The sequence below is a fragment of the Macaca thibetana genome, chromosome 1 (genome assembly GCF_024542745.1).
Source record: "Macaca thibetana thibetana isolate TM-01 chromosome 1, ASM2454274v1, whole genome shotgun sequence".
Taxonomy (NCBI): Eukaryota; Metazoa; Chordata; class Mammalia; order Primates; family Cercopithecidae; genus Macaca; species Macaca thibetana.
In genome coordinates, this window is record NC_065578.1 from 153,968,653 (window position 1) to 153,995,459 (window position 26,807).

Here is a 26,807-nt window from a genome sequence, read left to right on the forward strand (position 1 = left end):
CTTTGAGGTTGCAGACTACCACTTTCTTGTTGTACCCTCACACGGCTGAAAGAAAGCAAGCTAGCTCTCTGGCTTCTTCTTATAAAGGCACTAATTTCATTTATGAGGACTCCACCCTCATGACATAATCACCTCCTAAAGGCCCCACCTCCAAATATGATCACCCTGGAGATTAGGTTTTAACGTATCAGGCAGTTTGGGATGGCTCATATCTGTAATCCTAGCACTTTGGGAAGCCAAGTCAGGAGCATCACTTGAGCCCAGGAGTGCAAGGCTGCAGTGAGCAATGATCGTGCCACTGCACTCCAGCCTAGCCAGCAGAGTGAGACCCTGTCTCTAAAAATATATTTTTTTAAGATTTTCGGCTGGGCACAGTGGCTCACGCCTGTAATCCCAGCACTGTGGCGGAGCAAGGCAGGCAGATCACAAGGTCAGGAGTTTGAGACAGCCTGACCAACATGGTGAAACCCCATCTCTACTAAAAATACAAAAATTAGCCAGGCATAGTGGTGTGTGCCTGAAATCCCAGCTACTCAGGAGGCTGAGACAGAAGAATCACTTGAACCTAGGAGGTGGAGGTTGTAGTGAGCCAAGATCGTGCCATCACACTCCAGTCTGGGTGACAGAGCAAGACTCCATCTCAAAAAAAAAAAAAAAAAGATTTTAATGTATGAAATTTGAGGGGACATAAGCATTCAGCCCACAAGAGTGATCCCACACACAGATTCTCTGAGACATTTTGGGGACCACTCAGAATACTGTGACCTTAACAGGTCCATTGCCTGAGCTGTGGCAAGTCAGTACACTGACACCAAGGGTTCTAGCAGAGAGAGTTTAAACATCACAGGGCAGCAAAATGAGGAGATAGTGGGAAACCCCAAATCCTCCACCCCAGAGAGTTTGGGGCTAGGGATTTTAAGGGGTTTGTAATGGGTTGAGGTGTGGGGATTGTTGATTGATTAAGGAATGTAGGATGTAGTCATGGAACAGGGAAGTGATGAAATTGTATTTTATACTGATTTGGTTTTTCTGTGGAGGTCTTTAAACTGGTTGGTGTCAGCTGCTTCACTGGAATTCTGAGTCTGATAAACATCTGAGGCATTTTTAAACAAGTCTTTCATTCTAACATCAGTGATCTTGTCTTTAAGAATGATAGAGTAGTTAGGCAAACAAGAGCAGGGCAAGAGCAGAGCAATTTGCCAGAAATGTCAAGCGACCATCAAGTGATTGTCAGGCAGTTGTTAAATTGTTTCTCTAAAATAATAATTGGTTGTAGCTGGTGCCAAGGAACAACAGTCTCCCAATAGAAAGAAAACACCTGAAGCTGGTGACCAGCAGCTTCCCAATAAGATCTCAGGAGTTGGGTGAATGGGCTCAAGCATGTCCACTAAGAGGCAAAATGGCAGAGTTTAACCAGTATAGGACCTTCCCCTAGGAAGACTCAACTGATAACGGAAAAACGCCTCAAGTGGGCATGTGCACCACTTCAGTAAACACACTGCATGTGGCCCCTCCCAAGTGCTGGCAGGCCACTGTACATGTGCACAGCCCACCCCGAGGAAAAACTAGGGAAGAAAAAATGCAAACCCCAGAACCATGCCCAGGTCAAGGGTCAGATGGCACCCTTGGATTTCTCAAGTGGCCTACTTGGCCCTCTTACAAGCACACTTTACTTCCTTTTGTTCTGGCTCTAATATTTTTTTAATAAACTTTCACTCCTGCTCAAAAACTTGCCTTGGTCTCTGACTCTGCATTATGCCCCTCAGCTGAATTCTCTCCCCTCCAGAAGTCAAGAATCAAGTTGCTGCACACCCAGATGGATTCTCCACTGCTAACGGGAACAATGGGGATGTAAATCAGTTATTAAACTAAAGGATGATTTTAACATCAGAAATCCCATCTATACAAACAATGGGGATGTAAATTGTCAGTATCTAGTGCTACATGATTTTCAGTTATAAGGAAGTAGGCCAGAGTGCAGTCTGATTGATGTTTAATGATAATTATATATTTTTTTCCAGAAGCTGGCATGTAATTCTCATTAACCCTGTGAGCACAGTTCCAATACTGCCCTGGCCAGTGGGCAAAGGGGATTCCCAGATCTGTTGCAAATATCCAGAAATTAACTTTTGCTTTAAACAGTTTTTGTGTCTGTTTAAGTTTCATGCAACTGGTTCTGAGTAACAATGCTCTCTTCATTTATTTGGCTTTTACAAAGCAAGGTTATGACAATTAGGCTTGTGACTTAGGCCTTACTGGATGGGGGACAACTGTCTTAGATTTTTAGCTCTGGGGCAAAAGAAAGTTTAGGACCCAAGGGAAAACTTTTGGCCTCCGAAGTTTGGCTGAGAATCTAGTGACAAAAGGCAGATTAATATGATAAAAGGTATACAAATTTATTAACATGCACAGGAATCTTACAAAATATAAGATCTCAAAGAAATAACCAGATGGTTGATGCTTTATACCACCTTGAAGTTACAAAAAGAATGGGGGCTTGGAGTAGGGCCAAAAACATGTTATGGTTGGTAAATCAGTTGATAGTGGCAAGACAGCTCATCAGAGGGAGAAGAGGAGGCCTGGCTAGCAAAGATGGCCTTGTTATATAGGTGAAACCACACAGGTAACAACCCTCTAAGAGAATAGATGGTAAATGTTTCTTTCAGACCTTTAAAGGTGTCAGACTTTTATTTAATCTTGCCTAGATCTGGACAAGGAAGGGTCTCTGAAGAAGCCTGGCTGAATCAATGTCTATTCACTCTACAGATGCAAATCTCCCCTGAAAAGACAGCTTTTCAGTTATTCCTGTATTTCCAGCCCTTCTGAATAGCCATCTTAAAATATATCAAAAAAGTATATTTTGGGGTGAAATAGTTTGGTTTCCTTCAAAAGAATGGGAAGTGAGATCCAAGATGAAGTAGAGAAAAATATAGAGCTAGGAGCAGAACGGAGCCATAAACCTTCCTGGCAGTGGCCCTGAAGCTGGAGGACTGCTGGGCTTTCAAAAGGGAAGTGGAAACTTGTGTTGGTTATTTATGGGGAGCACCCCCGGAGCCTGGTCCTGAAGAAACAGCCTCATCCCATTACTCCCTGGAAGTGGTTGTAAACATTTACGGATCCTGAGCACTTCAAGCGCGCGCGGGCAGGATTTTCAGAAGCAGATTGTTCACTTGCCAGCACACCGCAGGCCACTCGTAAACACTGTCTCCTTGGAAAACGTGCTGACTTCTATTTCATATCCCTTTTACCTCCCTTTGACTTTAGGAACTAGAGTTTCAACAATTGCCAACTCCTCCTTCCAGGGGTGATACATATCAAGAGGTTAGAGGGCCGCCCTGGTATGATAGGCTTTTCCACAAGCAGCTCCCTTTTGAAGAAAAGGGTCTCCATCTTGTGTGCAGGGAAGTATTCCTGGCCCTGTGAAAGTGAACTCATTCATCACAAGGTAACCAAACTCCTGTGGAGTAGAAAATATGAAGCTCAATGACATGCATCCAGCCACAGATGTACTAATTCAATTTCATGCCCCTACATCAGCTGCTCCTCTCCACTTAAAAGGAACATTTGCATCCATCTGTCATCATCTCTCCCTTTCATTTTAAAATCTCTTTGCTCTCTTTTATTTCCCTTCATTCCTCCCCCCTCCACCAGAACTTGATGAAATAATGGGGCACATTTAAAATCCAAACTCAGGCAATTCAAATTCTGAACCGATGTGATTTTGTTCCATTCTAAGTCAACCTCGAAGGGTGTCTGGGGAGCAGAAATCAAGGGGCCAAACAAAAAAGCAAGTGAGGGAGAGAAGATTTCGAATGCAAATCAACCTCCTCAACCCATTTGAAACAACCTGCTGTGAACTGGGCTAGAACGTATGGCCCATTAGCACCTTGTTAGGCTGTCAGAGCCTGAGCAGCTGAACAGGGAGATAATGGGGAGGAAATGGCTGAGACCTTTCTGAGCCCAGCCCCAGTTCTTTGGCATTCTACCCTCCTCACTCCTGGGACCTGAGGGGCAGGGTCAGTAAAACAGTTGCTCAAGAGAAAAAGAAGGTAAAAGAGAACAACTTAATTAAATTTGCTAATTTTTTTAAAAGCATCTTTTTAGTACAAAGGAAGACAGAGGTTAATTTAAGTTTTCCAGGGTGGGGGGCAATTGATTTTTTTTTTTTTTTTTACATTTTGGTGGGGATCCCTATGTGTTTGCTATCTCTTGCTTTATTCTATATTAATTTGAGATTTAGTAAAAACATTATAGGATGTTGAAGACTGCATGGTAAAATCTCAGTGATTAAGTCTTAATTCTCATAAGGCAAATCCTCAAATTAAAAAAAAAATCTATGGTTAACACGCATATCTACAGACATCCATTTGCAAATGTGTTTAAGATTGCAATACTTACTTGCTTAGGATTAGGAGAGGAAAAACTTACTAGAACATGCTGAATCCCTTTCTTTCTCCAATGCTTTGGTCAACAGCCCAGTCAGTGACATTGTCTGTAACACCATAATATGTAGATTGCAGAGAGCTCACAGCTTTTGCTGACGGCAATGTTTACTTCTTGATATTAAAGACATTAGATATTCCACTATTAGGCAATTGAAGTATTTTACTTCTTTCTATCTATCATAAAAATGCACAATTTAAAGGCCAGGCGCCATGGCTCACGCCTCTAATCCCAGCACTTCAGGAGGCCAAGGCAGGTGGATCACAAGGTCAGGAGTTCGAGACCAGCCTGGCTAACATGGTGAAATCCAATCTCTACTAAAAATACAAAAATATTAGCATGGATTACAGGCATGATGGCTCATGCCTGCAACCCCAGCTACTCGAGAGACTCAGGACAATTGCTTGAACCTGGGAGGCAAAGGTTGCAGTGAGCTGAGATCATGCCACTGCATTCCAGCCTGGGTGACAGAGCAAGACTCCGTCTCAAAAAAAGAAAAAAAAAAAAAAAAGAAGCACAATTTAGTATTAAATAAACCAGAAAAGACATGCTGACTTTAATGACCCATTAGAGATGGTCATGGATGGAAAAAAAAATATGTTACCAAGTTTTTGAGAAGAGGTTCAACCGTGCTGGTAGTGCCTTTAAGGCCAGGCTTAATGAGCTTGGACCAACTTAGGGTCAATGACCTTACAAACTTAGGATTTGTGCACAGAAGAAAAACAATAACAACAACAATAACCACAGGAATTAGTGTGGACATTGGGAAAAGGCAGTTACTAGAGAACCCACGGTTTCCCAAATGACTGCCATTTTCAAGTGAAAGTTCTTTGAAAATATATTTAATTGATTGTGTTGTCATTATCAGAGAAATTTTAAGTGATTTTGTGTGGAGTAAGAGGATAGATTTCATGACCTCTTAAGGTCACCAGAATGTTTCTGTGCTGTCTTGTATGTTTAAGTACCAATAAGAGATAGATAATCCAAGGATGTTTATTTTGGTTTTCATTTCAGTCTGGAAGCGGAGATGAGAGTTTACAATACTAGGACAATTCTTTTGTCTGTCCAGGTTTTTTTCAAAAAGAGTAATAAATAAGCATATTATACTTAATTTTATAAAAGTGCAAAGTAAGTGCAAAATTTTGCAAGTTTTAAAATAGTGCAACATAAGTGCTGAACGCTAATAGTCTTGCTTTCATTCCTCAGGGAGATTTCTCCCACTTTTTTTCTATAGGCTGGATCCCTGAACGCTAACTGACATCCTGCTTTTCTTAAGGGATATGGAAATTTCCCTGGGACAGCTGTGCTCTGCTGGCTAAGGAGCCCACAAGGTTAATGAACACCCACAAAGACTGAGGAGGAGAGAGAGTATTCTTCACTGGATGATTAGCATGCCGGCATTCTTTCCTCTGTGGTAATGATGGTCAAGAAGGTGCCTGGTGATAGAGGGGAGAATGAAGGGTTGCTGCTTCTTCTGCCTCAAACGCTTATTAAAATTCATTTCCATTCAAATAGCCATCCTCTGATTTTCATCATCAAATAAGCACACGCTGTACATACTTAACAGGCAGGTGACCTGTGCCGAGTTCATGTCTTTTTGAAGCAAAAGCCTGTTCTCTTAATGAGTGTCCATGCTTATCTCTGTATGTAAATTTCTCCCCTCTCCTCTTACCCACTGTACTTCCCTGCTACCTCAGTTCTGGGATCTTTGATGGGCAGCCTAGATGCCTATTATAATGATAATTCATTTGGAACGAAATGGAATCTCCTCTTCCAGTCTAGCTCATTATAAAGGTGAAGCCCTCGAGAGGGCAGGCTGAGAATGAACAGGCTTACAGAATTCTATTTTCCTCTAAGGGGCAAAGGCAGGATGGGAGTGGGTTCCTTGGTTCTCTGGGCTTTGGGTTTCTCTCCCTTTGGAACTGGCCTCCATTCCTATGCTTGGTGATTGTCTTCTGGCTCCTGGGGACCATCATCAGCTAGAAGGCATTTCAGCTCAGGCAGCTCTTCACCAAACAGCTGCTGGGAACAACTGGGGCTGCTCTACTGTTGTCAGTGAGAAACCAAGTGGCAAATGTGAGTGTGTTGGGCTTCCTTAATGTGTTTTTGTGCTCTGATAATTCAGAACAACACAAAGATATTGTCCTCACTTGTGGTGTACCAGGTAGACACCAGTAAGGCTTATCTTAATTTTTTTAAACATAAGAGACATAAAAAATGTCTTTGAGGACTTTGAAAATCCCTAAAGACATGATCAAGAAGCATATCAATTATGTAATTGTACAAGTGGAGAGAGTTCTTTTTTTTTTTTTTTTTTTTTTGAGACGGAGTCTTGCTCTGTCGCTAGGCTGGAGTGTAGTGGCATGATCTCGGCTCACTGCAACCTCTGCCTCCTGGGTTCGAGTGATTCCCCTGCCTCAGCTGCCCGGGTAGCTGGGACCACAGATGCACACCACCATGCCAAGCTAATGTGTTTTTTTGTTTTTTTTTTTTTTGTATTTTAGTAGAGATGGGGTTTCACCATGTTGGCCATCGATCTCCTGACCTCGTGATCCACCCGCCTCAGCCTCCCAAAGTGCTGGGATTACAGATGTGAGCCACTGTGCCTGGCCAAGAGTTCTATTAAACTCATGGCATGATTGCATTTTCTAGCATGATTTACATTTGTAAATTATCTCAGTGTACTTAAAGAGCTGTCAGGGCAGGTTAACAAATAGCTTTTTAAAATTTTCTTTTTGTTTTGCTCTTACTTGCCTTTAATAATAATAATTTTAGAAAACCCCTTCAGGTCTAAAATAATCTAATTCAGTCTCTTGGGGGTTGAAAAATCATTACTACATCTGCAAAGAGTCCTTATGGAGAGTGTGAGGGAAGAAATTAATTTTGCAAAACATATGCTTAAACAAAATATAAAATAAGTGAGACTTGGGGTAAAGCAAAGAAAACATTTCTTGCTTAGGGTCTGGTTCTTGTGATTTGTTTCTTATGTTGAAGCATATTGTGTCTCCTAATTTTAGAAATGATTATTCATAGGAAGTTCATTCTGATGAAGCAGTTTCCCTGTTTTTCAATAAAGAAATTAGACAACTTCAGAAAGTTTGTCTCGCCTCATCTGACTGTCTGGAGGGAAGAGCTGCCCCCAAGATTTTGCCACAGTTGCCATGAACTCATTTTTAACCCTCAGGAGCCCCCAGAATAATTTAGGCACCAAATGACCTGACAATATCTGATTCCTTATTGCTCTGGCTACATTTTTTTTATGTAGGGTATGGCACTCATTGCCCACTGAACAATAAGAATAAAGTTGCGCAGATGTAGAATTATTAGAGTAGCTGTTTCAGTTTCATCAATATCAAGGTTGGCAAACATTCCCCTTTCTTATCTGTAACAAAAACCAGCCAAGGCAATGTGATGGATTCCAAGAGAGGCAATATGGATGAAACCATTTATTAGATTTATAAGAGCTGAAGGAAAGTGGTAAAGCTATCCATCTTCTATACTTTATTGAGAACAGGACCAATGACTCAGACTATCAGGACAGTATCTCCAAGACAGAATTGAAATCCTAAAGTAAGCGGAGAATAAGTGCATACATTTTAGGAGAAGAGGGATCAAAGGCAGAAGTAAGAAATGCACGTAAGCCTCCAAATACATTGAATACAAATCTATCTGCAACAGTTACGCAGCTACATAACTTTGTAAATAAAGACTTCATTTCAGAAGGCTTTAAAGATTTTTTTCCTTAGTCCTTTCCTCTATTGGAAATCATAGCTCTAAAAGCCAGTGACAGCAGGCAAAATTATTATTTGGGTCATGTGAGATGCATATGTATATGTGAAATAAAACTAAGGGTGACGTAAAGAACAAATAATACCGTTTAATTCAGAAATGGCACAAAGCAGCTCCCCTCTTTTGTCATGAAGAAATTATCAGCATCAGTCAAATTGGCTGAATAAAATCTTTTCTGTGTTTAAAAATATTCTGAGCACATGCAAGTTTTGAAATTAGGTAAATCTAAAAACATTTACTTTAGAACTTTCGAACTTCAATAATTCAGGATTCTAACATGTTCCTCTCAGGGTTTCATGGGTTTTATTTTTTTTTTAGTACCAATTTAAAAATCCCTTTTTTGACCTGCATTTCATCAAACAGAGCTGATTTCAGATCCCACTTTGCTATATTACAAGCTATGTGAAGTTTTATTTATCTTCTATTTAGCTCAATTTTTTCCATTATAATAGCCCATAGTACAAAAATAAAATGATAATGAAGTTAAAGGAATCAGATCAGTGCTTAATAATGTTGGCTATTATTATTATTATTTAGAAAAGGGGGTGATGGAGGACAGAGGCTGCAGTGAGCTGAGATTGTGCCACTGCGCTCCAGCCTGAGTGATATAGCAAGATGTCTTCTCAAAAAAAAAAAAAAAAAAAAAAGTGGGTGACAGAGCCCTGGCCCATTCTGGGAGAGAGTTATCATAAAGCAAGAAGAGGGCTGTGGGCAAGGAATTCTCTGGGATATCTGGTCAGTGCAGAGAATTGAAGCTAAAATTTTAATTCCATTAAAAATACATTCACTGAGCACCTACGAGGTTCAAATTGCACACTTACTACTCTCCTGTAGACTGTATTCAAGTAATGGAAACAAAATACCTACATAACTTTCTTTGCTCCAACTCAGAATAATGTAAGTGCCACAAGGAAGCCACACACACAGCACTATGGGAATTTAAAGGAGAGACATGCCATTGCTGGAATTCAGAAAATGATACCCTAACATGAAGACCCCGGAAGGAAACTCTCTCTCTGACCTTCCCTTGACCTCTTATCTCTCACTTATTATTCTCCCCTGAGGCTAGCCACAGAAACTAGAATTCCTCTGCCTCAAGGTGGTTCACAGAACCAAGACCCCTTTTCCCTAAAGGAAGCCATAAAGTTTAAAAATATTACCCTAACTTTCCCCCACCTTTCTATGAAACAGCTAGCTGTAAAAAAATTACCCTCATTCCAGAGGAATCCTACTCCATCCCTAGGGGGAAGAAATGCTACAATAGAGAGGTCAAGAGGAATCTAAACAGACAGGCCTTGCTGAGGTTTCCCTGCTCAGTCTGTTACTACTAGAGCTTACCCTTTTTATCTCATCACATTTCTACATGGTTGTTCCAGCTTCGTCAAACCTAAGCATATAATCAGATAGTTTCCATTGTATCTTTGAGTCTTCATTCTGAAGACTCCCATGTCATATAAAACTGTTATTGAACACATCTGTTATGCTTTTCTCTTGTTAACCTCTCTTTGTTACAGGGGTGTCAGCTGTGACCCTCGAAGGAAAGGAATCACCCTCTTTCTGACCTTATACCACCTTCAGCAGGGATGAAGGCAGTGAGAGAAAAGTTAGTTAAAAAGTAAGTGAAGACGCTTTATTTAAGGATTAATATAACTTTAAAAGGCAGAAGTCAGAAGTGTTCATTTATTTAACAAATATGTATTGAGTATTTGCCAGATACTCATTTATATAGCAGAGATTCAGCAGTGAGCAAAGCAGATGAATTGCTTTACTTGCTGGAACCAGGAACATTTGAATAAATGTTTTTTGATTTTTAGAAAAAAAATCTAAACTTTATGATAAAAAGTAAGAGTGATCTATTAATAAATATCTTAAAGTCACAATGCCTCACTTACCTCTATCCAACAAGCATAAAATTGTAATCCATTCCTCAAAATTGGAAAATTAGAGACAAAATTTTATAGATAGACATAAAGTGATAAAATCTTAAAGCAAAAAGTATACTCTTCATTCTGTTTCCTTGACTCATCTTCATTAAGTTTTTCTATTTGACATAAATATAATAATTTTCTCTATATATTTATATCTTTCTTTCCATCTCTTGATATAAATTTCCTCAAGAACAGTATATCCAAGCTAATTTCTTTCATAACTAAGAGTCTACATTTTATCTTCTAACACTTGGCACATTTCAGATTCTGCCCCTTTATTTCTACATTCTCTTCACAGTTCTTTTTTTTTTTTTTTTTTTTTTTTTTTTTTTTGAGACGGAGTCTCGCTCTGTCACCCAGGCTGGAGTGCAGTGGCCGGATCTCAGCTCACTGCAAGCTCCGCCTCCCGGGTTTACGCCATTCTCCGGCCTCAGCCTCCCCAGTAGCTGGGACTACAGGCGCCCGCCACCTCGCCCGGCTAGTTTTTTGTATTTCTTAATAGAGACGGGGTTTCACCGTGTTAGCCAGGATGGTCTCGATCTCCTGACCTCGTGATCCGCCCGTCTCGGCCTCCCAAAGTGCTGGGATTACAGGCTTGAGCCACCGCGCCCGGCCCTCTTCACAGTTCTCAAAACAGTTTATGTAAAGGAAATGAATTGAGTTATAAAATAGGGCCCAATGATGCTGGTGGGTGCTCTATCAATCTCCCTGAAGGAACAAGGAAGAAACCAAATGTTGATGGATCCTGTCACTCTGCCCCTAAAACGCAAAATTATTGAATTAAGGAAAACATAATTATTACCGAATATGGTGACACAGTGATTTTTAAAGGTACTGTATTTTGTTTATTAGACACGCACATTTGTCCTTCGTCAGCCTGAAGGCATCAAGTGTCCTAGGCGATATCCATCTTCATTGAGTTTTGAAATCCCAGCGGTATGAACAAACCAGATGGCCCCCCCAAATGAAGATGAATGCATATAACTGTCATTCAAAACTCAATAGTCCATGTTGCCATATGCGATGAGGTGTTTACTGGGAGTAGTGTGTTTCTGTCCGTGGTCCTGAAAAGCTTGCCTTGACTTCAGATGCGGGAAAGCCATTAATGAAGACAGTAGTAAATATCAGAAAAGCATATTTAAAAGTAGAGTTCTGACTTATCACTGTTTCTCAGAGACACATGTGCTTCAATTATAGCTATTTTTTCACAGTGCTGATTTATTAATAGTCTTTTTAAAAACAATCAGTCTCTCTCTCTCTCTCGACCTTGGGTCATAGGAAGAAAATGTCAGGGTTTGCAGGAAAGAAAGGAGCATGTATTTATTAAAGGCAGATGGTTGAACTGAAACTAGAGTTTGTTGCTTCCCTTTATAAAATTATATTTCAAAAGTTTTACAACTCAACCATAAAAATATTATATTGTTGGATAAAACTTAGGAAAGAAATGACTCTTTGCAGGCTAACTAATTAAGGGAAAGTTCTGTAACCTACAAGTCATACTCATGGAAAATAAAGCAGTACTGAACTGTAAGTGCCTAAGAATCTACCACCCATTGTGTGAATTATAATTTGAAAATTGATAACTAAGTAGTGTATTTAAGACTTCTACCCCCAGAGTTGTACAACACTAACCAATTAGGTTTTGTATTCAGGGAAAAACATTGATAGTACTGCCAAGAAATGGCTGAGATGTTGAAGTTCATGAGCCAGCTGTTATGCATCTGTTCTACTTTTTACCAATATCATTTTGAGGAAGAGGTTTACTGAGTTGGCAACAAAATCTAACGCCTGATGCTTTTGAAATCATTAAATAAGATGACATTACTTAATCTTACATCAGGGCCACCTGAGCCCTTTTAGAATAGGTACAGGAATTTCTCTAAATAATGACATTTAAAAGTAGGAAGTAGGGCATGTCCAGATTCAAGACATCTAATCTTTTACCATAAAGCGATTCATATATCTCTAGCTCAACAGAAAAATAGGGAAAAAAGAACTCTGAACTCTTTTTCCTGGAGTAGTAAAAAAAAAATAAAGCCTAGAATTCTAATGTGAAACATGTTTGAAACTTGCATTTCAGATACCAATAACCATTAATATATTTGCCCTAAAAATTACTGGTATTGAACTGTGTGGTAAATTCTTTCAGCTGTGACTATTCAGATAAAAGAAAGCAACATAGAAATGATGACTATATAAGAGTGCTTCAGTAATTCTTGTGAATGAGTTAATTTATTAAACGTTATACCTTGATCCACTGTACTGCAGCCTGGGTGACAGAGCGAGACCCTATCTAAAACAAAAAAAGAAGTTATACATTGAGCACTTTGAATAATGAATGGCACATAGCAAGCCCTTCTACTACAAGTGTGTTTTGTTGTTGCTGATGTTGTTTACTTTATTGTTGTCATTACAAGAGATGGGGCCAAAAGCTTATCTTCTAGGCAGGGAACCCAATTTATCAGTTAAATATAAGCACCAGTGGTGCTTGGATTATCCTTTTCCTTTGTCCTCATTCTCTTCATATCCATCCCATTACCTTCCCTCATATGTGGTTTCTTGTCCTGATAATCTTGGGTTAAATTACTATAGATGAAATAAAAGCTACTTGTGAAAGGGCACAAAGATCTGCTTGGATGATCTAATAGTGATGAAAATGTTTTTCATGCAAATAATAAAAATATATTAAAAGAATAGTCAGGCTTTTACTCTAGAATCCAAAGGATAAAATAACAGCCTCAGTTTCCTCATATAAAAATGGAAACCATAAGGGCTGGGTACAGTGGTTCACGCCTGTAATCTCAGCACTTTGGGAGGCCTAGGAGGGTGGATCACGAGGTCAGGAGATCGAGACCATCCTGGCTAACATGGTGAAACTCCGTCTCTACTAAAAATACAAAAAATTAACCAGGTGTGGTAGCGAGCGCCTGTAGTCCCAGCTACTCAGGAGGCTGAGGCAGGAGAATGGTGTGAACCCAGAGGCGGAGCTTGCAGTGAGCCAAGATCGCGCCAGTGCACTCCAGCCTGGGCGACACAGTAAGACTCCGTCTCAAAAAAAAAAAAAAAAAAAAAAAAAAAAAGAGAGAGAGAGACCATAAGACATCTCATAGAATATAAGGAGGATTAAATTAAATATTTTCAAAGTAATTAGGACAATGCTTGGCACTGGTGTCTAGGTGTTTAAAAAAAAAATTACTTACTTTGAACTTTGGTTCTCATTTGAGTTCCTGTTTTTCTCAGTTGAACCAGAGTGGGCATGGAGATCTTAGAGAATCTTAAATTGTTCTGGAAGCAGAGAGTAAAGCACTGCTTCAGAAAATTCTCATATCTGAGGTGATAAAATTAACTCGGTGTTCAAGACCCAGAGAGCTCTCATGCCAGGTGACAGCAAAACTCCGTCTCAAAAAAAAAAAAAAAAAAAAAAGAAATCATCTTATATTCTTCTGGACATTCTCCAGAATTTGCTTGTGGAGAGAAGAAGATGCAAATTCTATTTATTTTAGTGTTTCAAAAATTCACTTGTATTGCTAAGCTGTTTGAATAGGCAACTGTTGAATCTTTGGCTACCCTTGTATATAGAGTAAGAAGATAATTGCTCTGATCCCAGGGTGAACCATCTGCTAGTACAAATTGCTCTGCTATCTGCTTCATTGAGACACTTGTGTTCGTTATATTATGTTGAAATGTTCATGAAACGTGGTTTATACTAAGCTGTGTTCCTGGAAAATTTGATTCTATAAATGGGCAGAACACTCTTAATTGCAAAGACTTTTCTCTCCTTAGATTTCTAAAATGCTTTGCTGATTTGATCGGGGGCCTTGGAGTGCCAGCATCCTGAGATAGTGGCTGATTGTTGATGCCTGGGAGGATAGAGCAGTGATGATCCAAATTTACAAGACTCATGATTTTCAAAACCTCCTTTTAAAAAAGATATTCCTGAGTTCTGGAATCTGAATGAAATATGTCTGGTTATTATATAATTCTAATGATCCTTGTGGATGCTACTATTAGAGTTCAGTTAGTATCTCATCTATCAGTGTAATATTTGTATTGTAATACTAATCATGGCAAAGTATGATTTGATAAATGCTCATTCTCAAATCTTTTATTTTAGTGTGTTCATGTAAGATTAATGACCATGATGACTTGTGATAGAATTTTTTGATTTGTTGCTTTCTTTGTGTCTTCCAATATCACACAGATCTGCAAAGATGTCTATGGCACAAGGAGAGAAAATAATAATTTAACTAGCGGGTAGGAGTAAGGCCTTCTATTAACAAGACACTGTTGACATTTCTAGGTAGATTTCAGAATTCTCCAGGCATACCTGGTAGAAATTTTAGAAATAACAGCCAGGAAAGAAAGGCAGAAAGACTATGTTGGGACATTAGCAATTTCTTCCTGCCACAATAAATCTTTATTCACTGTAAGTAAATCTAATGCTAATTTATTTATCTGTCTATCCTTTGAATTACAATTTAAAATGTCATAATACAAAGATTCAGATAAGATGGCTGATTTGCTCAGATTGAACATCACATTGGTTTTTCACCACCTGAGGCCCATTGACATAGTATGCATATTAGAGAACTTGGAATCACCAAGGTGGGGTTCTCCCACTGTTGTCTTCATGATCCATGATGATTTGTACACAGTAAATATTTCTTTGAGTGCAATGACTTTACAAATGATGCATGCAGATTCTATATACAAGGCTGAGAGTAAATGGACCCGATTTCAAACAAAAGGTTATATATGTGACCAGTGAGAGTTTTCTATCATTCTCTAGTAGCTTAGACTAGGCAGAATGCAATTTAGGCCCTTGTGTCATAAGATGAGTTTTAAAATTCCTCCTTTATTTTTCTCACTTGTTTTGGACAGCCAGGACCCAAAACAGAGCTATTTATTTGAAACCTCTCTCCTCTCTCTCTTCTTCATCTTCCCTTTTTATTATCATTATTTATGTTTTGTATAACTAGAAAAATAATTTGTCATGGACTACATCTTATTTGCAAGAGGCTCTAGTAAGATGGCAACAAGGCATGCAAAATATATCATAATTTAGCAGCCTCTCTTGTAACTATACTGAACTAATGGTGGAAAAAAATACATAATAAACAACTCCAAGAACAGATTTTGAATGATCCAGTAACTTTGATTTATATTTGGTATTTGATGGAACTGTATTAGCAGTTAAAGTCAATGGCTAAACGATTCCCAGCACAAAATGAGTCAGAAGTACAAAAGAAGCTTTACAATGCACAATAGAGAGCTCTGAGCCTCCTAGCTTTAATTTCCAAATTGCAGTGTAAATTACAGGACTGCTTGTCACTTTTAACTAACAATTCTACCCAATAGGGTCTAGCTAGGTAATTCATCCATTATTCCTTTATGAAACAGTAAACACCAGCTAAATTCCATTGGCTTTTCTAAATAAAATTGCCTCATCTCTCATATCTACTGCAGAGGAGGAGTGAATCTACCTCTGACGACAGTCCCACTCAACAAACAACATGGGAAACCTGGAATTCGTTAAAAATGCTTTTCATATTTGTTAATAGCATTGTTGAGATCATCTCACCTTCCCAAATTCTCTTGGTGGAAGGACTTTCACATTCTTGTATTTCCCCTCCTTACCCTATATTCTCTCTCATCCCCAAATAACTATTTTCTCTTCACTTGTTTCCTCTATGGCTTTCCCTATCACAAAGAAGAATGAATGAAAGCTTTGAAAATCAAAATCTAGCACTCCAATTACCAACATTAGCAGGAAGAGATGAATGTTCCAAATATCAATAAGAATCTCAAATCTAACCAAGTAAAATATGCAAGTAGGTAGGCAGATGCTGGCTTGTCAGCCACTGATATAGACTGATTTCTTCCACTTCATTAATTTGACTTTCTTACTCTGGGCAATTTGATCATACCCATACAGCATATTTCTTAGCAAGAAATAGATATGATTGTTCCAGGACAGGTGGAAAAGCCAATAGATTTGCATAAATGCTTCACAGGGTGTCTGTATTATAGCAGGGATGTGGGAAGTTTTATTCCAGAGTTCGGAAGTGGACTGCTGAATCCTCTTCCTTTAACTTAATTGTACCATTCACGTGTGGAGCACAGTCAACCTTTACAGGTACCTATTGGTCTTTATTGCTCAATTTTTTTTTTTTTTTTTTTTTTTTTTTTTTGAGATGGAGTGTTGCTCTGTCACGCAGGCTGGAGTGCAGTGGCATGATCTTGGCTCGCTGCAAACTCCACCCACCAGGTTCAAGTGATTCTCATGCCTTATCCTCTCGAGTAGTTGAGATTACAGGTGCATACCATCACACCCGGCTAACTTTCGTAATTTTAGTAGAGATGGGGTTTTGCCATGTTGGCCAGGCTGGTCTGAAACTCCTGAACTCAAGTGATCTGCCTGCCTTAGTCTCCCAAAGTGTTGGGATTACAGGCGTAAGCCACTGCAAAAAGCCTATTGCTTTATTTTGAATCAAAGGATACAATCTCTGATACTATCTTTCATTTAAAAAGAATTTTTGTAATCATCCATCATTTATTCACTTAGTAAATATTAAATATTTACTAAGCTTCTCCTTTTGCTAAGCATTATAATGGGAATTAGAGATGTAAAAACGAAAACTGCTTGGTCACTGTCTTTGCAGAACTCAAGGTCTAATGGGAAAGATAGACATGTAAATAGACTTAGAACCACAATAATTACAATAACATGTACAAATAATAGACATAAGAACCAAGCAGTCTGGGAGCATTAAAGAGAGAGCAACTAACTGGAAGGGTTCAAAAGGATTACAAGAACAAGTGGTACTTGAACATATTTCTAAAAGACGCCTAGGAATTTGCAGCTTTTAGTAGGGAGTTTCTGTGGTGGTGAGGGTCTGTGTGACTACTACTCAATCAGGAAAATTTTATTGCTTGATAATAGTGTTTTCAGCACTGTGCTAGGTAAATTCATTATACTAACACAACTGCATTATTTACCACCTAATCTTCTAGCCAGATATCTCCTCCAGCATGGAAAAGAAGGGATAGAGTTGTGGGGCAGGAAAGAGAAAACTTTGAGGTTCATTACCTAAAGGTCACTTGGAGAACAAGATAAATGTGACACAGCTCCTCTTTGGGAGTGCATCTAGTAAGGTGCCAAAATGCTGCCATTCAAGAAGACACTAGCAGAGTTTTACTCTTTAATTTCTCTGCTCATTAAGCCTTCACTTCTGAGGTGTGAAAATGACTTCAGGCTGGTAATAAACTGCTGGAGAAGTCATTATTTTAAAAATGATCTTGCTCCCAAAGGGGATGAAGTGGTACAAAGCACAATTGCTCCAAGATCAGCTCCTCTATAGGACAATGATTGTTCAAATGTTTCAGTTATCATAAGAATAAAAAAGGGCTGTCTGTTACAGCAAGACAAGATGAAGCACGAAGTACCCAGACCCACTCTATAATCACATCAGTCTATTTTTTGGAGAGAGGAGATGGTATATTTCAATGGGGGGAAATTATGGTACACTGTATTGTTAGCCTGTGTATTATAATGCAAAGAAAACGGAAGAGGTACAGAAATGATCAAAGAAGACAGAAGTGATTTTCAGGGAGTTTTGTGATGCTAAAGAAGAGACCTGGAATAAGTTGGAATAACAATCATGTTATTAATAATAGCAAAGTCCTCCTGAAGCAGTAAATGGCACTTACCATTACTCTTGAGAGAACTTAGTCCTGTATGGACAGAACCTCTTCAGTTTTGCTTTTTTCACACGGTGCGCATTTTGCCTCCAAAGTAGCTATGGGGAGGAAAAGCTTCTCTTGACCAATACTTTCCTAAGGCAGTGAGTTCCAGGCCTTGAACACATTAACTTTCTGTATTCTTTTCTGTCCCTCCCTCCCTTCCTTTCTTTTTCCCTTCCTTTTCTTTCTTCCTTTTTTTCTTCCAGTTGTTTGGATTAAGACAATTTGATTTTGAGAAATTTTTGAGCATGCTGTAGAACCTAGTGAGGCAATCAGAGAGCCCCTTTGTGGCTGCCTAAATGGGGTTGGTGGGAGGTATAGAGTGAAAACTGATTGATTGGATGTGGGAAAAAAACGTTATTATAAGGATTCTGCTTTTCATCCACCATTTTTAAAGCCTTTGAGCAATCAGCCCCCTCTGCTTGTACGAACTAAGTGGCATGATTAAAGGGAAATTGAAGTTGCTGTTTGGTGATGCAGGAATACCATTTCTTTTCAGGAGGCAATCTTTTCTCTGAGGGCAGGAATTCACTCATTTACCACACCTCTGACCCAGAGCCAATGGGCTTCTGAGGGGGAGAAGGAATAGTAAAACCCCTGTGGCCTATGCAAGGTTCTTGGCTTTTCTCTTAACGTTGCTAAATATTTTCCTCCACAACAATTTCGTCATCATGTCCTCATTGCAGAATCACTTTACCTCCCAAGACCCATTCTCAGGTTTCCTTCAACCGCAAGGGATATTGAGTTTTTTGAACATGTAGCAGATGTTTCACAAGGCATAAAATGACTAATTGCTTTTTGAGTATCTGCTCAGGGATTCTATGGTCCATGAAACAACGATAAGTAGTATCTTATAGCTCATATCTTCTTCGACTCTTTATATTATATGGACAGTTTCTGGGTGATAAGTTATTCTTCAGCCTTTTAATAGTCAATACAGTCCCACCTGGAAACTAATGAGGAGACTGATTATCGTGGATCTAAACACAAAGCCTTCTTCACAGTGAAGAAAACAATCAACAGAGTGAAAAGGCAATCTAAGAAGTGGGAGAAAAGATTTGAAAACTATGTATCTGAAAAGGGGTTAATATCCAAAATATATAAGAAATTTCTACAACTTAAGAGCAAAGAAAAAAAATTTAGGCCGGGCATGGTGACTCATGCCTGTAATCCTAGCACTTTGGGAGGCCAAAGTGGGTGAATCACAAGGTCAGGAGATCAAGACCATCCTGGCCAACATAGTGAAACCGCATCTCTACTAAAATACAAGAAATTAGCTGGGCATGGTGGTAAATGCTGGTAGTCCCAGCTACTCTGAAGATTGAGGCAGGGGAATCACTTGAACCCAGAAGGCAGAGATTGCAGTGAGCCAAGATTGAGTCACTGTACTCCAGCCTGGCAGCAGAGCAAGATTCTGTCTCACAAAAAAAAAAAAAAAAAAAAAAAAATTACTGGGCAAAGAACTTGAGTATATATTCCTCCAAAGAAGACATACAAATGGCCAAGAGGTACATAAAAAGATGCTCAGTATCATTAATCATCAGGAAAATACAAATCAAAATCACAATGAGATATCATTTCGTGTTAGGATTGCTATTATCAAAAAAAAAAAAACAGAAAATAACACGTGTTGGCAAGGATGTGATAAAATTGGAATCCTCTTACATTGTTGGTAAGAATGTAAAATGGTGCAACCTTTATGAAAAACAGCATTATGTTTCCTCAAAACATTAAAAATATAACTATAATCTGATCCAATAATCCTACTTCTGGGTACTTATCTCAAATAATTAAAATCAGGATCTTAAAGAGATATTGGCATTCCCATGTTCACTGCAGCATTATTCACAATAGCCAAAATGTGGAAGCAACCTAAATGTCTATCAACACATGAATGGATGAGGAAAATGTAATATATACATATACTAGAGTATTACTCAGCCATAAAAAGAAAGAAATCTTGTGATATGTAGCAACATGAATGAATTTTGAGGACAATATGGTAAGTGAAATAAGCTAGTCACAGAAGAACAAATACTTCATGATTCTACTTATATGAGACATTTAAAGTAGTTAAACTCATAGAAGCAAAGTAGAATGGTGGCTTATAGGAGTAGAGAAAGAGGGAAGTGGGGAGCTGCTGTGCAGCATGTATAAAGTTTCAGTTATGCAACATGAAAATAGTCCACAAATCTGTTATATGGCATTGTGCTGGTAGTTGACAATAATGTACTGTACACATAAAAAAGTGTTAAGAGGATAGATCTCCTGAGTGTGTGTCTGTGTGTTTACTACAATTAAAAAATGCATTAAAAATAGAACACAAAAAAGGAAGAAAACATGGTGACTTTAACTAGATTGAGATAGAATGTTTCCATATTTTTTAGCCCATATTGATGAGTAAGGCTTTTCTATTGCCTAGGATATTTGGCTAATAGAAACTGTATAGCTTAATGGAGGAGCTCCAAGAACTGGTATTATCCCAATTCCAATCCCTACCAAACCAACACCTCGCCTCCTACTTCCACTTCCAGCACCACCACCACCACCACCACCACCACCACCACCACCTCTATTACCATCACCTCCACCTTCACCCTTCACCAACACCACCTCTACCTCCATTGCCTTCACCTCCCACCTGCACCACATCCACCAACACCACTTCTACCTCCACATCCAACTCCACCACCATCACCTTCACTTCTACTACCACCACCTCCACCACCACTGCTACATTACTACTTCCATCTCTAGCTCCACAAGCACAACTACTTTATTAAGATGAGTAAATGAGCAGGCAATGAAATCTGTCATTACTACCTCTATCCCAATCTCCAGAAGCACAACTACTTTATTAGTTTAAGGCCATGATATGAGTAGGCAATGATGTGTTCCAATGAGGCATTTATGAGTCTGCCAAACCTGTAGTACCTTTTATGTTGCGTGCCTCATCTGATCATTTATTTTTAATTTAAAATTTGTACTTAATTTATAAAAGAATGTGACTTTCATCTTGCTTAAGATTTGGAAAACAGGGTATAAGCAGTAAAAATTCTTTCCTATACCTGCCCTCTAATCACCTTCATCACCCCAATCCTCCTCACTGAAAGCAACTTGCGTATACTTCCAAAGATTGCCTCTTCAGTCTTCTTATATATTTTTAAATTAAATTTCAGCTCTTATATTAATTATTTCCTTCTATGTTATTTGGTGTTTTTTTTTTTTTTAGACGGAGTCTCATTCTGTCGCCATGCTGGAGTGCAGTGGCATGATCTCGGCTTCACTGCAACCTCCGACTCCCTTGTTCAAGCGATTCTCCTGCCTCAGCCTCCCGAGTAGCTGGGATTACAGGCATGCACCAGCATGTCCAGCTAATTTTTGTATTTTTAGTAGAGACGGGGTTTCACCATATTGGGCAGCATGGTCTCAACCTCCTGACCTCATAATCCACCCGCCTCAGCCTCCCAAAGTGCTGGGATTACAGGCGTGAGCTACTGTGCCCAGCCTATTTTGGTGTTTTAATTCTAACTTCTGATGAATGCTTAGCTTGTTTATTTTCAATCTTTCTGCTTTTCTAATATAAACAATTACGGCTATAAATATGCATATATATACTCCATTAGTTTCATCCACAGTCATAGTATCAGTTTGTTATTTTTCAGTTAAAAGTATTTAAAAATCTCTATTATGTTTTATTCTTTGACTTGTTAACAAGTATATTTCTTAATTTCCCAAAAGAGAGCTTTTCAAGTTTTCTTTTTGTTTTTTGTTTGTTTGTTTGTTTGTTTGAGACAGAGTTTTGCTCTTGTTGCCCAGGCTGGAGGGCAATGGCATGATCTCGGCTCACTACAACCTCCGCCTCCCGGGTTCAAGAGATTCTCCTGCCTCAGCCTCCCAAGTATCTGGGATTACAGGCATGCACCACCATGCCTGACTAATTTTGTATTTTTAGTTGAGATGGGGTTTCTCCATGTTGGTCAGGCTGGTCTCAAACTCGTGACCTCAGGTGATCTGTCTGTCTCGGCCTCCCAAAGTGCTGGGATTACAGGCGTAAGCCATCGTGCCCAGCCTCAAGTTTTCTTTTTGTTATTGATTTTTAGCTTAATTACATTGTTATCAGAGAACATATTATGTAAAGTTTATTTCTTTAAGACTAATTAATACTTTTTATGTTCCAGTAAGCAATTATTTTTTAAATGTTCTATATATTCTGTAGCTATTGGTTAGTCTTCTACATGTATCTATAACCCTAATTTTGTTAATTTTGTTGTTCAAATATTCTATTTCTTTACTATTTTTTCCTTTTGTATTGATTTCTTGTTATTGTAAATTTTTGCTTTATATATTTGAAGGCCATGCTATTAGGTGCATGCAACTGTAAAATTGTTATTTTTTCTGCTTAAGTTTAGCTTTTATTAAAGTATTCCTCCTTATCTCAATTCTTTTATCTAAAAGTCCATTTTCACAGATATCTAACATAGCTACATGAGCTTCCTTTTGTTTAAAGTTTCTAATAATTTTTAAAAACTACTCTGTAGTTTTAAGATTTAGATATTTCTTTTAAATAATGTATAGTGCTATACTTTTTGAAGATAGCCTTTTATTAAAATATTCTGTCTACTTATACCTAATATAATTACTGGAACATTTGGGTTTAAATCCAGCATCTTATATTCTTCTTTGTGCTTTGTGTTGGCTCTATCTATTCTATGTTCATTTTTTTCCTTTCTTGCTAAGTTTTAGATTGATAAACCTTGATCATTGTATTTTTCCTACAAGTTTAGATGTAAAAAACAGTTTCTATTTGTTTAGTAGGGAACTTAGAATTTACAACATACATGTTAGTTAAGTCTAAAATTAATTAAGGACTGGCACCATGGCTCACGCCTGTAATCCCAACATTTTGGGAGGCTGAGGCGGGCGGATCACCTGAAGCCAGGAGTTTGTGACCAGTCTGGCAAACATGGCGAAACTCCATCTCTACTAAAAATACAAAATTAGCTGGGCGTGGTGCCTCTAATTCCAGCTACTTGGGAGGCTGAGGCAGGAGAATTGCTTGAATCCAGGAGGCAGAGGTTGCAGTGAGCTGAGATGGTGCCATTGCACTCCAGCCTGGGCAACAAGAGCAAAACTCCGTCACAAAATAAATAAATAAATATAAAAATTAATATATTGCTGTCAAGTGTTTTAATACTGTCATAAAACACTCCACTAGACAGTATTTTTACTGTTTTATCCATCATTTTCAAATGTACTTATCCACATATTTACCATTTATTTTTCTTCCTTTTAACATCTCAGATTTCTTTTGTTTTGTTTTGTTTTGTTTTGTTTTTTGGAGACAGAGTCTCACTCTGTGGCCCAGGCTGGAGTGCAGTGGCACTATCTCAGCTCACTGCAACCTCCACCTCCCAGGTTCAAGCGATTATCCTGCCTCAGCCTCCCAAGCAGCTGGGATTATAGGCGTGTGCCACCACGCCTGGCTAATATTTGTATTTTTAGTAGAGACGGGGTTTTTGCCATGCTGGCCAGGCTGGTTTCGAACTCCTGACTTCAGGTGATCTGCCTGCCTGCCTTGGCCTCCCAAAGTGCTAGGATTATAGGCATGAGTCACCGCGCCTGGCCACATCTCAAATTTCTATATAGTATCCCTTTTTATATCTTCCCTATGTGCTATGTGGGATCATTTTCCTTTAGGGAGTTTGCAATTTACATTTTCCTGAACATGTATTTATTTTCTCTCATTCTTAGAAGATATTTTTGCTAGGTGGAAAATTTTAGGCTAGTAGTTACTTAGTTTGGCACACGGAAGAATTCATTCCACAGATTTCTACCTTTCATTGTCGCTGTTGAGAATTTTACTTCTTGGTCTTACTGTCAACTTCTTTGAAGTCATGTCGTGAAAGATTGCCATTTTTCTTTCAAAAGTTACCGTTTTCTCTTTTTAAAAGTTTTATCATAAAAACTTTTAATAGATATGAAAATAGGAAGGTAATATAATAAACTATGTACCGTCAACCGTGTACCACATGCCGGTCATCCATCTTTGATAATTACTAACTCATTCATGTCAGTCATGTTTTATCTACAGCCTGACCACAGATTCCTCTGCTTTTTCTCTGGCAATTTATTTGTTGAAGAAATGAGTTGTTTGTCCTAGGAAGTTGTGAACATTCTGGATCTTGCTGGTTTGGTTGTTTACATAGTTTATTATGTACATTTAATATGTTTCTCTCTATGTATTTCTTAGAAATTGGTCTGACTTCTTTTAATATTTTCTCTTTGCCTGTGGTTTTCTGCAGTTTCACAATGATATGTGCCATGTAGATTTTTAAAAATGTATCTTTCAAAGAATTTGTAGGGCATTTTAATTATGTGGATTGGTGTCTTTCCTCAATTCTAGATGATTCTCAAATATTTTATTTTTAAACAACTTTTTTTTAGTGGCTGCCCTTGAGTTTGCAGTATATACTTACAATTATTCCAAGTCCTCTTTCAAATATTATTAAACTACTTCACAAGTAGTGCAAGTACTACATAACAGAGTTCTCCCAATTCTTCTCTCTTATCCTTTCTAACATTGCTGTCATTCATTTCACTAATCTATCTAAAAGCTGTAATCACCAAAAACATTGTTGCTATTATTTTGAACAAACTATTATCTTTTAATCAATTAAAAATAAGAATAAAATATTTCATTTTACCTTTATTTCTTCTCTAACATTCTTTCTTTATGTAAATCCAAATTTTTGGCCTATATTATTTTATCATTTTCCTTCTGTCTATAGAATTTATTGTAACATTTCTTACAGTTAAGCCTGCTGGTGACAAATTCCCTTAATTTCTGTATGTATTAAAAATATTTATTCCGACCAGACACGGTGCCTCACGCCTGTAATCCCAGCACTTTTGGAGGCTGAGGCAGGAGGATCACCTGAGGTCAGGAGTCCGAGACCAGCCTGGCCAACATGGTGAAACCGTGTCTTCATTAAAAATACAAAATCAGCCGGGTGTGATGGTGTGTGCCTGTAATCCCAGCTACTCCAGAGGCTGAGGCAGGGGAATCACTTGAACTCGGGAGGTGGAGGTTGCAGTAAGCCGAGATCCTGCCACTGCACTCCAGCCTGGGCTACAGAGCAAGACTCGGTCTCAAAAAAGGGAAGGCAAAGGAAGGGAAGGGGAGGGGAGGGGAGGGGAGGACAGGGGAGATTTATTCCTCTTTTATATTGAAGAATAAATTTGCTCTATTCAGGATTCTATGTCGGTGTTGGTTTTTTTTCTTTCAATGCTTTAAATATTCTAAATATTTCTCTCCATTTTCTTTTTGCTTGCATGGTTTCCAACAAGCCTCTTCTATAGATAAGGTTGTTTTTTCCTCATCCTTCCCCTATGGCTTCTTTCAAGATTTTTCTCTGTCCTTGACTTTCTACAGTCTGAATATGATATGCCTAGGTATATCATGTTTGGTGTGCTCTAAAGTTCCTGGATCAGTGGTTTGTTGTCTATTATCAATTTTGGGAAATTCTTACTCATTATTTCTTCTGTTTCTTTCTTTTCCTTCTGGAACTCACACACTATATGTATTTATACTTTTTGTAATTGTTCAACAGTTCTTGGATGCTTTGTTGTTTTCTTACTTCTTTTTTTTTTTCATTTCAGTTTTGGATGCTTCTATTGAAATTTCTTCAAGCCAGCTGATTCTTTCCTCCACTTTGTCCTATTGATGAGCTCTTTGAAGGCATTCTTGTTTCTGCTACAATATTTTTTATTTCTAGCATTTCCTTTGATTCTATCTTAGAGTTCTCATCTCTCTGCTTGCATTATTTATCTGTTGTTGCAAGTTGTTCCCTTTTTTCATTACAGTCCCTAGAATTTTAATATTTATTTTAAATCCCTCTTCTAATAATTTCAACATCTCTGCCATATCTAATCTGGTTCTGATATTTGCTCTGTTTCTTCAATGTTTGGGGTTTTTGTGTGTGTGTGTGTGTGTGTGTGTTTGTCTTTTAGTGTGACTTGTTATATTTTATTGAAAGCTAAATATGAGATATTAGTGAGATAGGAATAAGACAAGGTGGTCACAGGAGAATAGAAAATTCTAAGCATCAGTTTCACATGACTAGCAAAAGGAAACTTGAAATAGCTGCATGAGCCTGATAAGACTGAAAACGAGGATGTGGACCAAGCTGGTTAAGACTGACTGGACTCAACATGGTGCTGGATTTGACCTAGGTTTCACCAAGGACCTAATTATATGCACATTAACATACTAAATCATATACCCACTAGCGCCAAGACAGTTCCAGGAGCATCCATATTTGGATGTTAAAATGGGTAACACCGCAGTTGCAAGAAATCTTCACCTCTTTCTAGGAATCTTCATGAATGTTTCACACCTTGGTTAAAGAAGCCCATAAAGGTATAAACCCCAAACCCCACTGGGAGTGACTCTTTCATGAGTATGCCCACATTCTCTTTTCTTGAATGTGTACTTTTAACTTTCCACTAAGTCTCTGTGCTTTCACTGTTTTCCAACTCATCCTTAAATTCCTCCTCACAACAGTGTTAAGAGCCTGGACACTGGCCAGGCCAACGTCCCACCTACATTCAGGGACCTTCCCCAGCCCACCAGTATCACCAGGTAAAAACAAACTGAGGTAAGGAGGCCTTTAGTAAGGTTTTATATTTATCTTGCTAAAGCTTAGGCTGTGTTTATTATTTGTTGTAACTGTCAATGTCAGAGTCTAAAATTTACTTTGGTATCCTTGTTTTTTGTGTCCCCTCTGATCTTTTGGTTTCTCTACAGAGACTTCTTTTTTTTTTTTTTTTAATTTATTTATTATTATTATACTTTAAGTTGTAGGGTACATGTGCATAACGTGCAGGTTTGTTACATATGTA

At 38.4% G+C, this 26,807-nt stretch overlaps 1 protein-coding gene and 1 long non-coding RNA gene across 2 annotated transcripts in view; one reads left to right on the forward strand and one right to left on the reverse strand.

Annotated features, from left to right (window-relative positions):
* HSD11B1 (hydroxysteroid 11-beta dehydrogenase 1) overlaps positions 1-26,807 on the reverse strand; it is a 949,596-nt gene that overhangs the window by 581,901 nt on the left and 340,888 nt on the right. The gene's annotated exons all lie outside the window — the stretch shown is intronic.
* LOC126949075 (uncharacterized) overlaps positions 1-26,807 on the forward strand; it is a 173,348-nt gene that overhangs the window by 13,517 nt on the left and 133,024 nt on the right. The window contains exons 2-3 of the long non-coding RNA XR_007723584.1: positions 5,650-5,857; positions 9,747-9,847. This is a non-coding gene — a long non-coding RNA (uncharacterized LOC126949075). The remainder of the gene's footprint in view (positions 1-5,649; positions 5,858-9,746; positions 9,848-26,807) is intronic.